This window comes from Eretmochelys imbricata, chromosome 9 (genome assembly GCF_965152235.1).
Source record: "Eretmochelys imbricata isolate rEreImb1 chromosome 9, rEreImb1.hap1, whole genome shotgun sequence".
NCBI classification, from domain to species: Eukaryota; Metazoa; Chordata; order Testudines; family Cheloniidae; genus Eretmochelys; species Eretmochelys imbricata.
Window position 1 is genome coordinate 52467876 of NC_135580.1, and position 17426 is coordinate 52485301.

Below are 17426 nucleotides of genomic sequence, written 5' to 3' on the forward strand. Positions count from 1 at the left end.
GGACATAGCAGAACTGATGGCAGTGCTCAGTGAGTGGCTGTAGCATTCATGATCTTGTCTAGTTTTTGCCCTCCTGGTTCAGTAGAGCTTTCTTTTAGGAGAGTTTTGGAATTTGACCAATTCCATGAGCTTTTGGGGGTGGCCCATGATGACAGCTTCTTCCTGCCTGGAAACGGGAAGTACTCTGATCTCAGACTTGGTGAGTCAGTGGTCCAAGCAACAAAGGAGGGTTATTCTTGTGTTCCTATCAGTCCAAGTCCAGACCTAATGTGCGACTAGTGGTGTGTGGTGGCCCAGAGATTCTGTCACAGTCCTCATGGGGACACTGGAGGTAGACTTCAAACCATCACATCAGAGCCATTGTTAGAATGCATATTGAAGCCTCCTAGGACAATAAATCACTCTTTCAAACACACTTCAGACCCTGTATGGAATCCCTGCTGGATTGGAGGTCTAAAGATCAGCAGGCTATCCGTACTGCTGTTGTCTCTGGACTCACAGTTTAAGTGGATGCAGTTGAATGATGTTACTTTTAGGGAGCTGCACTTGCATTTGACATTGGCTGGAAATAGAATGGCTGCTCCCTCTCCACCCGGAACGTCTCTGGGTCTGGGATCACATAGCATGGAGGGATGAGATGACTGAACAATGATACCAGTTTGTATACTAGGCAGTTCAAAAACAGACAGGCTAAATTCTTCAGCGCAAAAGTGCACTGCTTAATGCAAACATGCTCAAACATATAGGGAGAGTTCACACACATTTATACAGTTTCCACAGTGCTTACTAGTTTTCTGCAACCTAGAATCTCCTTTAGACTGAAATGTGTGTGTAACTTATAGACAGTACAGCCGGTCTAAGCAACCTCTGGCGTTGTTCTCCAGAGTCCGCACAGTCCCAAGTCTACCTGGTTCAAAGCCTGAAACCAGCTTCCTCAGTTACTTTCTTCTCCCACAGGACTGCCATAAAGATGCGTTTACCCTCATACCAACCTACAGCCAATTAGACTTAAAGGGTGGTAAAATTCCTTGCAACTCTCATGGGTTCAGAGTTAGGCCAACATAGAATATCAGGGTTGGAAGGGACCTTAGGAGGTCATCTAGTCTAACCCCCAGCTCAAAGCAGGACCAATACCCATTTTTTTCCCCAGATCCCTAAATGGCCCCCTCAAGGATTGAACTCACAACCCTGGGTTTAGCAGGCCAATGCTCAAACCACTGAGCTATCTCTCCCCCCAAAAATTCTAGGTTCCACCAAGATTTGAACTCGGATTGCTGGATTCAGAGTCCAGAGTGCTAACCATTACACCATGGAACCACTTAACATGTAGTGCTATTGAGAATTCCTCTCCAAAAGATGTCTCTTGTGGCTATACCTCTCTAGGAGCAGTCCGAGGGCATTCAGCAGAACTCCCATTTGGGAAGACAGCCTCCCCATAGAAAGGAGCCCACAACAGGCAGTGCCTGTCCCTAACACAGAAGGAGATATCGCTCCAGTTTCAGTTTGGGAGATATCACACCCACTTTCCATCTCTACTTTCTATGATTTCTGGTGTCCTCATAGGTTACCTCTGGATTCTAGACATTTCATTTTCTGGCAAACTATCAGATACGCTCAATATTCGGACAGAAACTGGAATTTCTATAAACTCATAAAGTAGCAAGTCCAGCCAAGCATGAAGTAGATTTCTCTTCTCCTTCACAGCTTCATTGGCTCCTGTTTTGTGTCAAGATGGTGACAAGGGCCAGCACGAGGGAAGAGTCTGAGAATTCTCCTGTCACACCAGTTGCTTGCATGCAGTTGCATTGCATAATTACCTCCTTGGAGCTGGCAGTCTGAGGGTCCAATCACTGAGTCTCAATCCAATATGTTGTCTCACAGTGGGCACACAGCTCCCCAGTTACGATCCAAGAGGATTTGAATACAGAGATTTATTCTCCATGTTTTTGTGCTTTCAAAAAGTCCGTACAGGAAAAGTTAGCTGCTGGTGAAATCCATCAATCTGTGACATTATTTATCCATGTTGCAAGGGCTGTTTATTTTGTTTCAGGCTGGAAACTAGGAGGGGATCAGGGCTTAATTGTATGGTTTGTTGAATTAATTGTTCTGTTTGAACTGCCTTTCTCCCAGGAAGCGCAGGGAAACAAGAGACTTTTCCTAAACTGCTGCGGAGAGAGGGGTTTTTCCAAAGGCACAAGATAGCACACTCAGCTAGCAAAGGGAAAAATGCACTCGTAATTGTAAATGCTTTTGCAAAAGAGCATGTACTGCAGGGTTTCACATGGGGAAAAATATGCAAATCAGTTTTAGGTTAGGGATGGGAATTGGTGATAGTTGTTGTTTTACAGTTTGAGATAATGTGAGAAATATGTCTGTGCTATAATTGCTGCTGTGATCATTAACCCGGATGCGGAGTGTGATTTACTTCCCCCTCCCACCCCTCTGCAGACCTGATGAGTAACTTATCTATTGATCCAGAAGGAATTAAGAGCAACAGAAGCCATTTGAGACTACGCTAATGAAAGTTGCTGTGAGCAACCAGCCAGGTTGACATATAGACATAGAATCCAGCCAAAATAGACATAGAATCCAGTTCATGTGTGTGCTCTGAGGTCCTTTGTTCCTGCTTTTCCACATGGTCAGATGGCTAGCCCCATAACCCATCAACCCAAAATTTCAACTGAAAAATTTTCCTGCCAAAAACTTGGGCTTCATCAAAAAACATATTTTTGTGGGGTGGGGAAATGTCATTTGTGACTGCATTCTGTCAATCTGTTGACAAAGGATTGCTAAACAAAACAAAGCTAAAATCTTCTGTTTTGTTTCCAGTCTAGATTTTCGCTTTGTTTCTATGGAAAACATTGTGTTTTTATTATTTTAGGTCTGAGGGATGTAAAAGCAGTTGGGTGGAAATGAGATAGTGGTTTGAAACATCAGGAATCCATGAGGGCCCATTGGGTTGCTAAGAACCACCAAACACAACTCAAGAGCACTGAATATGTGTTCCAAAGTCAGCAGTGTGAAGAGAACCATGCTGGCTGGAGGTGGTTTGCTCCAGACAGGCTGAAGTCGCCACACAGAGTCTGACTCCAGAGATGGGGCCATCAGGGATGACAGAGGTTGAGGCTGCTGAGAGAGGGGCAGTGAGACCAGAATGGGAGAACACTGGACTCTGGCTTATGAAAAGGAAGCCTGAACTGGGGTGTGAAATAAGATGTCTGAGGCTTGAAAAGGACAGTGGGCATTTCCAGATGATCGTTCATAGGTTTAATTGTAATAATAAAGTACAAGTTGGTTAATTCATTGTGGTATAGAGGGATTTCTCAGCAGCCCTTCGGAGAACACCTACCATGCTTATTAGGGGACCACCACCCCTAGGGACAAGTGCCTTGTAACTAGGGAGCAGAAGGAGAGCTGTTGTGAAAAAGAGTTTCCAAGTGAGAAGCTTGGTGGTGGTGGCAGGTAACCAGGACCCGGTCGTAGCCAACACAGCATTGTGACTGTTTCATTTTTCAAAAGTCAAAATATTTTCAAAATGTTAGATTTTTCCCCCTTTCTCCTCTGTTTTTGCTGCAGAATGCAACAGAATGAATGATGTCCATGTTTGTTTGAGGAGGTTCCATTAGTTTCTTTTTTCTCCCACGGTTTCCCCTCATAACTTTTTAAACCTTTTTCAGCTTTGGAAAAGATACAGAATGGAAGAAGGAAAACGGAAACTGTGACTTTGCAACTTTGTAACTTTTCCAAAATTGAAAATGTTTGAAAAGGAAAAAAAGGGGGCAGAGGGAAGTAAAAAGTTACAAGTGATGGGGAAAAAACACTTAGAAAAAGTTTTTAAAAAGTGCAAATAAGTGGATTTTCCTCACTTCATGTCCCTTTCACCCTCTTCTTCCCCCCAGTCTAGAAATGGGTAAAAAAGTTAAATAAAAATGTTTAAAACTTTTAATTGGAAAGAAGGTGGGATGGGGTGGGAGAATAAAAGAGTGATAAAAGCAGGGACTGGATCTCTTTTTAGTGAAATTAAGGGGGTTTTAAATGAAACTAAAATGTTCATTTAATTTTGAAAAATGTTGCTTCAATTCCCCCCCCCACCCACCCAAAAAGAAAGATTTTGGCAAAATGGAAACTGTACACTTTCTGTCCAAACTTTTCACAAAACTACCCTCACAGACTTTTGACCATCTCTAATAAAACAAGCATTGACTTTGGGATCCTGAAACCAGTTTACAAGCCTGTGCCTTTTACCCCCCGCTCACTGTAGTCCTGAATTGGACGCCTAGAATCTTCAAGCTGGTTTCCACCCCTTATTTCCCTAAAACAAAACAAGGATAAAAGACCTTTAAAACATGTTAGGCCCGATCCTGCTCTCTCAACCCTACACTGATGTAACCCTGCTGCCAGGCCAAGTTGATAGCAGCAAGGGCCGGGTTCAGTACACAGGGGTTCCCTCTCATCAAAGCAAATGCAAAAGTGGCTCAAGCCCCCACCCAGTGACCTGGGAAAATCTTACACACTCCCTGGGCGCCTCAAAGAGGCAATACTTCCCCTCTCGCAAGCACAGAGTCTCGGTTTAGCAGAGAATCTTTAATAACATGAGGTAAACGATATCAGCATTAAATTGGGAAAACACCACAACTAGTGTTCATTAACCAAACCATGAGCAAAGACCCACCCAGCAAATTGGGCCACATCCTTTCCCTCGGGTTCTTGAGTCCCAGAACCCAAACATCTCTTGAGTCCAGCAATCCACAAATCACCCAAAGTCCAAAAGTCCAGCCCCAGAGTTCAAAAGTTCATCTGCAGAGTGTTACTCCCCAGTCTGGCTAAAAATGTGCCTGTGTGTGCGGGGGAAAGAGGAAATGGGCACCTTACGTGACCTGAAGCTGACTGCCCCACAGGGCTCCGCTGTCTCACGAACGGCTCGGCTCCGCTCTGCACAGCTCAGCTCGCTGCCTCACAAACACTCCACCAGCCTATCCACGAACAGCACCACTGCACTCTAGATCTTCCGGCTCCCCACTATTTGACACAGTGCTCAGCGATTTCAAGCTCATAGTAATGGGAGCCTTAGTGCTGGTGCACCATAAGGCCAAAGTGAATTCAGCACAGTACCTGTAGCAAGACGCTTAATAGACCCAAAATTAGCTCTGACATTCTACAGTGGAGAGAGACAGAGGTGCAATTGGTGTTTCAGGCCCTCACAAAGGGGCCCATATCACTAGGTACTAATACCTGTCTCAAGCCTCTCTCAATTCACAGAGTTTTGGAACCCAAGTCCCTTGCCTAGCGAGTGCTACTTAGTTGATGGTGAGTCCCTCCATCATAACAAAAGGCCAAGTACAGTTCCAAGCACAGTTCCCATAATCAGGGTAATAACAATTTATTCTTCCTGCCCCAATAACAGAGACACTGGGGATCCCACAACAGCCAAAGTGACCATTTGGGCAGCTATGGCCTCATTCTAGGCAGGGTGGGTGTGCCTATGCAAATGATATCAGCCCCTGAAGTTCTTTTCCACAACTTGCCACACCTCACCACCAGATGTCAGGGTGGAGCTCATCCTGACTCTTCTTACACTGAGTAGTACCTTGCTCCATGAGCAGTCCTTGACCTCAGTGAGACTATCTGCAGAATCAAGCCTACTCAGCATGAAAATTGGACCCAGATAGATATACTGTGATTGCCAAGCTGATCACACTCTGAGGGCATCCACTTTAGACTACAGGAGAAGCTAGAAAGTAGCACCCTACTGCAGCTAACAGTTCGGGGAATCTGGGGATGCATGGACCTGAGGCCATGGCGAGTTTGCTAGGGAGACTCTCCAGAGCCAGTCCTTCCTGGCCTTATCCCATTCAGCAGTAAGGAGTGAGTTTCTCCTAATTAGGCTACGTTTACTGGTGCACTCTTGCACCGATGCAACATTTTGACAATGGAAAACCACTGGCAACCTGGTCTGATCTGCCAGTTTAAATGGATTCATGGAGTTACCCCAAAATAGCTGGAGCACCTGTGACTAGTGTGTGTATCTCAACAGTACCCAAAGATGGTACATTTGTAGGTGAGAGCTGGCCTTTTACTTAGGTCAGGGAGCAATTCTATGATATGGAAGCAGACAGACTGTAAATGCCAGATTTAGGGCTTGTCTACTCAAACTGATAGTTTGCAGAAAGCTGAAGTGTGAATCTACCTTGCCGATGTGCATTAACAACAGTCCGCTAATGTGCTTGGAGCTAGTCCGGTTTCAAACAGGACCAGATCAAAGCGCTCCACCAAACTGCTAATGTATTCTCAAGAGTGGCCTGTATATTTGTGAAAACACTTTTTTGCATTTGGTGCCCAGCCATGTGACTGGTGACTGCAAAGCAAATGCTGTTTGTGCTCAAACTGCACATTTTTCCATGGATAAAGATACAAAGATTTGGGGTTTCATTCCCCATTGCATTTCTCCCTTCTTACAGTGGTGTGACTCCATTCATTTAGTTCCAGTAAAGTGGCACCAACTTGAAACTGGAGTACTACAACAGTGGCCGAATCCCTTGGGCTTTATGACTAACTACACATGTGCTTTGGATGTGCCTTGCTACTTAAAGTTTGACATATAAAAGCTGAGTGTTTTATGTTGATACAATATGTGTATTTATTACTAGTGTGGGACAGCTCGTGAGTGCTGTTGTGCAGATTTTCAATTACATAAAATTTACTGGTAAAATGTTAGTTAGGTTTAAATTTGAATAGGCGTGCTTCATCACAGAAAAGCTAGATTTTGGAGACCATCTCATGTGTGACAGAATTACGAACTTAAGATCATTTCTGTGTGGCTACTGTAGTATAAAAATTAGCATTACACATGTAGAGAGCCTGTCTGTTGTGCTAGTGTATTTATGGAGAAGAGGGATAGGTTCTGATGTTCCAAGATGGTAACGGTAAGCATCATTTTAGAGTTTGGATCAGGAACGGGGGCCTTAACCTATTCTCGCCCCAGGGTTCTCAGGGGCCTTGCTACTCCCCTGACAGGGGATCATACACAACCTGCCAGTGCCAGCTAGCAGGTCAAGGGCTGAGGCATGCCACCCAGTCACAGACCTGTGTGGAGGCAGCATGGCTTCACACCACAGCCAGGAGAGCACTGGGAAGCAGTCAGCCTCAGAAAGGCATGCTGGCTACTGGAGATCCCTGTCCGCCCCTGGGGGGAGAGCAAATGAGAAATCTGTGGCAGCCTTTCAGACATTCCACTTCCACTCCCAGGACCTGAAGAAGAGCTCTGTCTACAGGGGTGAAAGTAACATTCAACACTTACCAGTACGGGGGCCAGCTCCGGCCCCCAGAAAGGGTGGGCCTCGGGCAGAAGGGGTGGGACAGGGGGTCGGCGTCCCCCAGCCAGCCCATCCGCACTGCCTGACTCTAAATCGCGGGCTCCAGAGCAGCTGCTCCTTTTGCCTCCCTGTTCCCCACCACCCCCGGAGGCAGCCCTTTAAGCAGGGTCCTTTGCCATGGCAGTGCTTTACATCTTTACGGCACCTCTTGCTCCATGCACACATGGCTGAAGTCTGGTCAGTGATTGCAGTTATAAAATTATTTACTGGGGGGCAACATGCCCTTGTCACAGGTAACAGGTTATTTGCCAGGAGGCGACTGAGAGCTAATTCGTGTGAAGCACACGGAAACTTTATGAGCACTAGTTAATACAGACAAATATAACTGAAATCATATAAAAATCAATAAACATAAGTATAACAATAAGATAAGTACAGTAAAGTGGTTTCCTGCATTGTTTGTACTTACAGTCTTACACTATAGCAGTAATCTCACTTAACGGTGAGAGTAATTACCATTGGAACAACTTACCGAGGGTCACGGTGGATTCTCCATCACTGACCATTTTAAAATCAAGGTTGGATGTTTTCCTAAAAGATCTGCTCTGGGAATTAGTTTGGGACAGTTCTTTAGCCTGTGTTATACAGGAAGTCAGACTAGATGATCAATCTACAATTCTATGAATTGTGCACACTTACAACCTAATGGAGACCATTAGAAACAAATATAGAAAGAAAAGTAGGTGGGAGATCACCCTGAGAGGAAGGCACTGGGCCAGGCTTCCTACCCATGTGTGAGAGGCCAACCTCCCCATTTAATAACTGGGTTGGGGTGTGGGGACAGGGAGCAGCTGACCCTGCCCCAGAGAGAAGCCCAGCAAGCAGGAGCTGGGAATCAGCTGACACAGCTGATCAGCACTGCATGAGACTGGCTCACACTCTCCACTGGACAATACGAAGGGAGAAAAACAGGAGAGGGGGCTCTGGTAACCTGAGCAGGAGGCTACAGGCAGGAAGACCCCATGGAGCCCCTGCTGCGGGGACTAAGAGGGCCCCACCTGGTAGCTACCAGAGCCCAGAGGACCCTGTCTCAACCCCTACCAGCCTACTGTTTGTGTTACTTTTTGCACACTTTTCTTTCTTATTTGTGAAGACAATAAGCAGAGCCCTGAAGAGAGGGACAGAAAACTAACCTGGGCATCGCTGACTGACTAAGGCCACCAGCATACACCCTGTCATCCCCCAGTGTCCCAACACCAAGTTGGGTAAGCACATCTTTTACATGCCTTTTCCTATTCCACCCATTCACGTCCAGGACCATATGTGAGAAGGTTTCAGCCCCTGCCCAAGTGTGGTTGTGTAACCTACCTTGACAGCCATCTCTCACAGAGGACAGCCATAAACATCAAGATTCAGCACAGAATCTGCTGTGCCAGCCTTGCCTTTGGGAGACTGTCTCGTCGGGTGTTCAACAACCACAAGATCAGAACACACATGAGACTTTTAGTTTACAAAGTGGTGGTAATCCCAACCTTCCTCTAAGGCTGTGAGACTTGGGTGACCTACAGACAATACCTGAAAACCTGGAACGCCAGCACCAGCACTTTCTCTGGAAGATCCTCAACATAAAGTGGAAGGATCACCACACTAATGTCAGCGTCCTCACGGAGGCCAATATCTTCAGTGTTGAGGCCCTGATTATCCAGCCCCAGCTGAGGTGGAGCAGGCACTGTGTGTGCATGCCTGATGCACACCTGCCAAAACAATTGCTGTACACCCAACTCACCAAAGGAGAAAGCAAACGGGGAGGCCAAAAGAAACACTTCAAAGACACCCTCAAGATAAACATCGAGAGATGTGGCATTGATACCACACACTGGGAGACAGTAGCCCAGGATATGGCTAACTGCTGAAGACTTGTCAGAGAAGGAACAATCGCTTTTAAGGAAAATTGCCTTGCCCTCGTCACAGAAAAACACCAGAAAAGAAAGGAGGAGACGACTGTTATGGAGCAATCGTGGCTCAACCCTGCCTTCCAACGCCTGCAATGTCTGCCAGTGAGCCTGTGACACAAGGATCGGACTCCTAAGTCACCAAAGGACCCATAAAAAATAAAATCTGTGGAAGAGCTCATCCCCGACCCTGAGGGATCACCGATGACGATGTGTGGTATTCCAGCTACCCATAGTTAAACTTCCCATCACTGACACAAGTCATTTGCATCAATAAATCATGTACATTAATGTACATTATCTCTATAGCTACCATATTGCAAAAATACTCTAAGATGCTACCATATATTCATGTGTGGATTACCTATTTGTCGCACAGCACATTGCTAAACTATCACATCATACATATTGCTGAATTTTATAAACTTCGGTCAAGCACAAAATACTCACGCTGGCTTATGCCAACTGCCAATTTCTACTGGGCCTCAATCAATGCCCTTAACTCTTAATGCTTAAGACATATAGCCATGCCTATTTTAATACATATATTTTGGTTCTTCTACTTGCTGTTTCAGCTTCAGTAACATCCACCGTTGTTTCAATACACACGGTTAGCAAATAGATTATATTTTACCTCAAAACATATGCCTTCAAGATCACGTCAGGGGTCAATGGCCAACACAGCCCAGCAAGGAGCAGGACAGCAGGAGTGGGGAATGCAGCCAATGCTGCACCGACCCTATGGCCAGAGAGCAGCCAGAGATGGATTGCCAGCACGGGGCCTGGGGAATGGGAAGCCCCCATCAGGCCAAGCCCCCAGGACAAGGCTGTGGCAGCAGCCCTGACACAGCGTTGTCAGAGTAGTGTGGGGTTCAAATTGGGTCAGGTCTGAAAACTAACCTGTCAGACTCAAGAGGTAGGCTGTGATCTATTTGAATTTGGGTTGAGCTTTGAAATTGGGCCTGAGCCAACCTCCATCGTGCAGGGCAGCCAAAAGCAGCTTTCGCCCCAGCTGCTGCTCTATCTGGGCACTGAACACCCTACCCCACCACAAAAAGATCGCCCTGAATGGGGGTGGGGGCTGAGGTTTGTGGCAGGCAGCATGCCCCAAGGAGCCCAGGGTGCCAGGGAGCATAGGCAATGCCCATGAGGATGGGGGAGGATGGCAGGGAAGGCACTCAACTTAGCCTTGAAGATGCACAGCAGGGCAGCTGTGGTGTCCCTGCTCCGCCTGGTCACCCCTTCCCCAGCCAACCCAGCTCCAGCCCCCACCTCCAGGCACCCCCTCTCTCCAGTGCCAATGGGGCTGAGGTCCTCCATCTCATGCCTTCCCCAGGTACAGAGGAAACATTGGGGGGGTGGAAACATAGACCAGACCCCACAATATTTCCATTGTGGGGACACTAGTCCCCCCTGCCCTGCCAGTTCCACCACCCCTGTATCCCACACTTCCTTGCCCAGCCCCCAGAAGAGATGCATACAGCAGGTTTGGGACATCCAAAGGAATGAGACAAACCCATTACATCATTTTCCTTTCTGGTCACGTCACTATATTGCTGTCATTCTGCAACGCATGGCTCCCATTGCTTTGGTTTGTAGATTGCAGCCTTGCTAGTTCAATCTCGAGTTTGTTCTGCCCCAATTCAGGATCTGCGCAGGCTGTGCCCACACACAGCTCCAGGCAGGGCGATGGCAGAGGGATACCAATGCGTTCCTCCTCTCACTCTGCCCTGCTGGCTCTGGGCTTGGCCATCAGGTATCTGCACTGAAGAGCATTGCCATGTTGGGCAGCAGTACCCACATCAGTCCACACATTTCCGGGGGAGGGGGGAGGGAGCATCCACTGGATGTTTTCCTTCCAAGGGTTTTTAGTATTTTCCGTGTTTTCAAAATGCATGGACAGCTTCCTTGGGTGATGTGTCACCCTCCAATCCAGAAAGCCAGGGTTCAGGTGAGCAGCTCCCAACTGGCAACGCCCCTGCCTTAGTGGTGCAAAGGGGCCAGAAAGCCACCACAGCCTGCCTGCGGTAGGGAAATTCCCGAGGTGGCTGGCTTCATGTGACCCCCAGGTAGTTGTTGCCTGGCAAAAGAGGACATGGCAGGAGTTCAGCTGTGCCATGACAGTGCCCAGTTACGGGACCAGCTCCCAGAGCTGTAGTACCCAGCACAATCTTAGAGACTCTCCTGGCATGTTCCAAGCAGTACTGGGGCCACCCAGAGGAACAAAAAAATGCGGTATAAAGCCATGGTCACCACCTCTTGGGTTCTGCACTAAGTGGAGCTCAGCCAGATTCACCACTCAGGCCTTGGGGTGCAGATTGGAGCTAAGCACGGAATCTAGTGTTCCAAATGGGGCTAATCTGCAGTTTTGATTTGGGTCTTGCACTATTAATGCTGCCCTTTGGCGTGTTTCCTGTGGTTTGATGTGCATGTCTAATGGGAAATGGGAGCCTGCTTGGGGTATTGGTTTTGTTGCTCATTTGTTGATTGTTTAATAGAACAGAACTAGCCATTGGCAGGCTGCAGTTAAATACAAGGCAGGTTTATATTGCTGTGAATGAATTCATAGATTCCAAGGCAAGAAGGAGCCATTCTGATCATCTAGTCTGACCACCTGCATAAACACAAGCCATAGAACTTCATCACAGTGCTTCCTGCATGGGGCCCAACAACTAGAGAGCATCTTTTAGCAAGAGTTGTGGCTTGGAAGTCAACACAAAAGGCTAGATCTTCAACTGGTATAAACCGGTCTGGGGCCACTGCAGGATGATTTATGCTAGCTGAAGAGCTGGCCCTTTCAAATGTTTGTCAAGCACTGTGGGTGCTGGAGCAGCAACAGCAATGCCAAATCTCTCGTGGACCAACAGACCCTAAGGGTATGTTTACACTGTGATAAAACACACAGCATGGCCATGGCTGGGCCAGGTCAGCTGGCTCAGGCTCCGGGGCTAAAAACTGCAGTGTAGACAGTCGGGCTCAGGCAGGAGCCTGGGCTCTGAGACTCCCCAAGGTGGGAGGGTCCCAGAGCCCGGGCACCAGCCCAAGCCTGAACATCTACATTGCTGTTTGTAACCCTGCAACCTGAACCCCGTGAACCCAAGTCAGCTGACCCAGGCTCTGAGTCTCTGTGCCGTGGGGTTTTTATTGCAGCATAGACATGCCTTGTGAGAGCAAGAAGGCAGTGCAACAGCATAAAGAAACAGCTCAGAGGGAGAAGACTGTCACAGGATTGTTTGTTTTAATCAAACTTTTCTGCTTCTTAGAGCAAAACACAATTTCTTCCAAAAACCATAAATCTGGGAGAAACAACAACAGAAGAATTAGGCTCTGATTTCTGTTTTTCATTGAAAAATGTAACAATTTTCATGAGAAATTTTGAAAAAAAATGGTTTTTTTTCAAAATTTCCCACCAAAAAGAAAGAAAAGTAAAAAAACCAGTTGCCCTTTTACAGCCAGCTCTGTACCGCGCCAGTCTGGGACCCTCCTGAAACCTGACCAAGTTCTGCTCATCATACTTCAGCAAGGACTTCCTATTATTTCTGTAGTGGAGATTCTTGCACTCTGCCTCTCTCCTCCAATGCATTCCTCCCTTTCAGACTACTTTTTGTGCCACGACTCCATGCCCAACCATGTAAACGCTGCATCCTGGTGAGCAGAGCACATTCAACATCTTCACTGGTTTCTGATTAAACCTGATGAAGAAAGGACAGGATCAGGCCAGATGCTGAATAGATAGTCTGTACAAATCCGCTCTTCGTCTTTCTAGTACAGCTGCTCCGCATAAAACCTAAGGTGCGTGACTAAGCAGGGAGCAGGGGGAGGTGTGACCAAACTTGTCTTTGCAGGAGCACAGGGGAGTTTGGTTTGAACTTCAGCTGTAATTGTATTATCATAATCTAAAGACCACATTTCCCGACCAGCATTATGGTTGAGAAGTGAGTGCTAGCATTTTGCCTGCCAGCTATGACAGGAGCGGACAGAGGACAGAAAGGGGAAGGGGGGACGGCTTATCAAACAGCTGTGTCCGTTATACCCCATTAAATGTGTTTTCTTTATCCTGGGTTGTCAGAGTGCAGGAGGAAGATGGTGTCATTTGACCCCCTGAACTACCGGTGACCAGCCACCTCTGAGCTCACTTGCTGGCATTAGCAGTACTTGCACAGGCAGCAGAATGAAGGGAACTGGCAAAGATGAATCCTGACTGAAGCTAGGCTAATGTCACAGGGGACATGGTGTTTGTTATTTTCCATTTCTTTTTAATCTGTGGCAGCAGTTTTCCAAGCTAAGCACGGGGTTCTGCTGGTTGTCCAGAGCACTGAAAGCCAACCTGGCTGGCTTTGGTTTATTCCTTTCTTGTGTTGTTGATGATGTCAGCAGGATCATGCCCAAGTCTTCTGGTTTAGCACTCTGCTGCTGTTGCCAGCACACCATGCTCTCCTATGATGATGGGGCCACAACCAGCACTTCTGCATCTGGAATCACGAGGAAGTTGGAGAGGGATTCTCATGGCTTATGTAGAGCAATAACGCAGCGCTGCTTTTACTGGTTTTCTCGTGCCTGCTGGTTCCTCGGCAGCTCATCTCATTCCCGGTGCACAGTGTCTAACTCCAGTGAACAATCACTATCTGTGGGCACTGGCTGGCATTGGTGTGAACAAACAGAAGAGAGTGATGTAATAGAAAAAGCAGTTGTGGGTAAGTTTCAGGTAACAGCGGGTGAGACTCAGAATATCTAGAGAGTCATTTCCATTCAGATACTTGACAAAAGTATGAACGCTTAATCAAAAAATGATCAGAGAAGCAAAGTGGCCTAGCAAGTTGCTGAACTAGTTGCCAGGAGACATGGGTACTGTTCCCTCCTCTGACACTGACCTGCTGTGTGACCTTAGGCAAGTCACGTCACCTTTTTGTACTTCAGTTTCCCCTCCCTCCCTCTGGATGCCCTGACTATTGAGACTGTAAGTTCTTCAGGGCAGGATCTGTCTCTTACTAGATGTATCTTCATCCCTAACACAATGGGGCCCTACTCTCAGCTGGGGCCTCAAAGCACTACCCTTATATAGATAATAATGTCAATTATCGGAATCCGCCATCCCTCACAAATCCCCTTCCCCCAAACAGGCCTCAGTTCACTCTATCTTCTGTGTTATCTTTTTGGGGAGGCTCCAGCTAACCTGCTACTTTCCTCCAGCCTTATTTATATTTGAAATGTGTACAGGACTCTGGACTGCAGGCCCAAGAGTGCAATGAGGTATTAACGCATTCTGAGGGAGCCATTGGAATAGTAGTCCCTGTATGTCCCATAGCTCCTGTTAATGTGACCATTCCAGAGCTGTGAGCACCTGCCAAGGTTCCTGTTACGACAGGGCCATAGAAATGGATTAGATTATGACCCGAGTGGGTCTGACTGGGTAATGGGCTGTTGCCACTAGAAAACAATTCCTGGTTAGACTGGTGAAGTGGGAGCCATCTCGCTGCCTCCATCACTGCCTATGAGAATTGTTACTGACCGAAAGAAGGCACACTGGATGACAGGTGAGCACAGGAGTCAAGAGGCCACCCTGGGAGGGAGATAGAGGGACTTTCACCAGACTTTCCTGAACCTTCACAAAAGGTCCGATGCTTGGATTCCATGGGAGGATGGGCAAATTTAGAGCTAGAGGAAGATTTCCTCTTCTAGGCTCGCTGGCTACAGGCAGAGCACTGGGCAGCATGGAGAGCCTGGCTCTGAAGGAGAGAAAGAATGTATCACACTCCCTGGGTCCACACACCTGGCCCCGCCAGTTCAATAAAATGTCATAAAAGCAGAGAAATTTCATGATAAACACAAATAGATCAATAGCATTAGAGCTGGTCTTAATAGCGGCCTTGGGCTTCTCATCCTACATGTTCCAAAATGTCCAGTAGTGAGTAATTAATGACTGAGCCAAGTAATTGCTTTCTTGATTGTTCTCAAAACTGGAATTCGCAGAAAGAACTTTAAGCATTCCTTGTGCTACATAGCAAATTAATTCGGTAAGTGCTAATATTACAAGTTCGGGCTGCCTTTTAAAAACAACACCATTCAAAATGAGTGAAGATTGCGTCTTCCTGGCTCTCCGGTGTAACCCTTTACCACCTTCATGGCTCCCCATGTTGTTCTAGGTGCTGGATATACACATAGTAAGGGGCCATCTTTGTCCCAAAAAGCTCACGGTCTAAGGAAGAGGAAGAGGAGGACAAATCAGTACAGGCAATGAGGAGAAAGAAGGAAATGGAAGAGGAAGCCAGGAGGCACAGTGATATGACAGAGAGGATGACAAAAAGGGAGGGAACACAGGATGGACAGGAGAGTCGTTCTGTTCCCAAGAGAAACCTTGTCCACCGTGTCTGGGGCTGCCATGTCTGGGGGCTGCCATGTCTGGGGGCTACTCTCAGCACCAGTCCAGAGCTCTAGGAGTGGGGAAAGGGGGCAAGTCCCCAAGCTATTTTCAACCTTTTGTCTCATTACCTTTGATTTCTGTAATGTTATTGGCTGGCATGAGGCTGAAGCGTGTGGCTGCATTGAGCTCTCCCACTGCTCTGCTCTCTCTCTGTATCTACGGATGCACACAGGACCTCCAGGCACAGCACTACAATGACTGGCATGACCACACCTGCTTGTGATCCAGGGAGGAACACAGCTGGTATGCAGCAGAAGAGACCATTTGCACCACGCCTGCGAGAAGAGCAAACTGTTTGCTCTCTATCTGTTTGTGGTACTGTTCTGACCCCTCATCACCACAGTATCTGGGCACCTCACAATCTTTAATGCATTCGCCCAACCTCAGCAGAGCAGAGCTCTTCTCCCCATTGCACAGATGGGGAATTGATTCAGTGACTTGCCCCACATTGCACAGGGAATGGGCGGAGCAGCAAGGTACATGGGTCTCCCAAGACCTAGGCTAGTGCCCATCCTTTCTCACTGCCCCCAAGCTGTTTGGGACACTGTCCTATCGACCCATCCCAGATTTCATTCAGCCGCAGCAGGAGGTGGTACTAAACAGCAGCGTGTGCTGATCTGTGTGTGCGTGTGAGAAAGAGAGTAAAAGTCAATAAGCAAATTACTGAAGTAATCCTTCCGTCCTCACCGGTAATGAATTATTTGTCTCCCTGCCCCCAGGAGCATGGCACGGTAAATCTGACACAGACCTCCCATATGCATTTTTAATCCCTTCCGCACAGTGCAGAGCAACAAGTGACAACAAACCCCTCCAGCAAAGGAATCACCATGGTTCTTTTCCCTCTTCCTATTATCATATATTTAATTGGCTGGAAACATCCCAGGCTATGTCAAGACAAATCCTGGTAAGTCAGTACTTCAGCTTGGAGCCGAGAAGCCAGGCCCAGTGAGACAAAAGCAGAGGAAATCCATTTGAAAAAGGAGTTTACCCCGAGTGGAAATCCAGCGTGTGAGTGTTGGTGAGTAATGAACGTCTGAATGTTTGCTTGGTACATTTCCATTGTGTTCTCTGTTGCAGAAGCTCTGAGAACAGTGGCATGCAATCACTGCTGAGGCTTGAATGTAGAGTGTATGATTAAGAGGCGCACATGGAGACGAATCTGCTGACTTGGTCAGACAGAATGCCAGGGAAGACCAGAATGATTGCAGCAGAAAGGATATAAAAATAAAATAAAATAAGGTGGCCATAGTCCATCTGGAAGTTCAGAGGCCAGTAGACAGAACCAGAACAAACAACCAGCACTACAGAGAAATCAATTCTAAGAACATCAGCAGCAGGAGGCCAGGAGAGAGTTGATGTGTTGCGTAGGACAACAGGGAGCACTATAGGATAAGGAGACTGCAGAGAAGCTACAGAGTGAGGTTGTGCAAACTTGACTCACATTATTAAGCATTATGGCTGGTCAAACGTTTCCTGCTGTAATGTTTTTTCAATGGAAAATGGCATTTTGAGAACATGGCATTTCCTTAACGTTTGGGGGTTTTGTAAACAATAATGTTTCACTTTTTGATGATGAAAATTTGATTCTTTCCTTTTCCTCCCCGCCCCCCGCCAGTTTTTCAGGTTTTGATAAAAAATTTGAAAAATTTCTAAAAAAAACATCAATTAAAAAAAAGTCATTTTGATTGACATTTTTCATGGGTGAAAAAGTAATTTATCACCCAGCTCTTGTAAGCATTT

At 46.9% G+C, this 17426-nt stretch overlaps 1 non-coding gene across 1 annotated transcript; it reads right to left on the minus strand.

The window, feature by feature from the left end:
* Positions 1–1245: 1245 nt before the first annotated feature.
* On the minus strand, positions 1246–1317 carry TRNAQ-CUG (transfer RNA glutamine (anticodon CUG)). Its single transcript has one exon. It is a non-coding gene; the product is annotated as a tRNA-Gln (tRNA).
* Positions 1318–17426: the final 16109 nt, after the last annotated feature.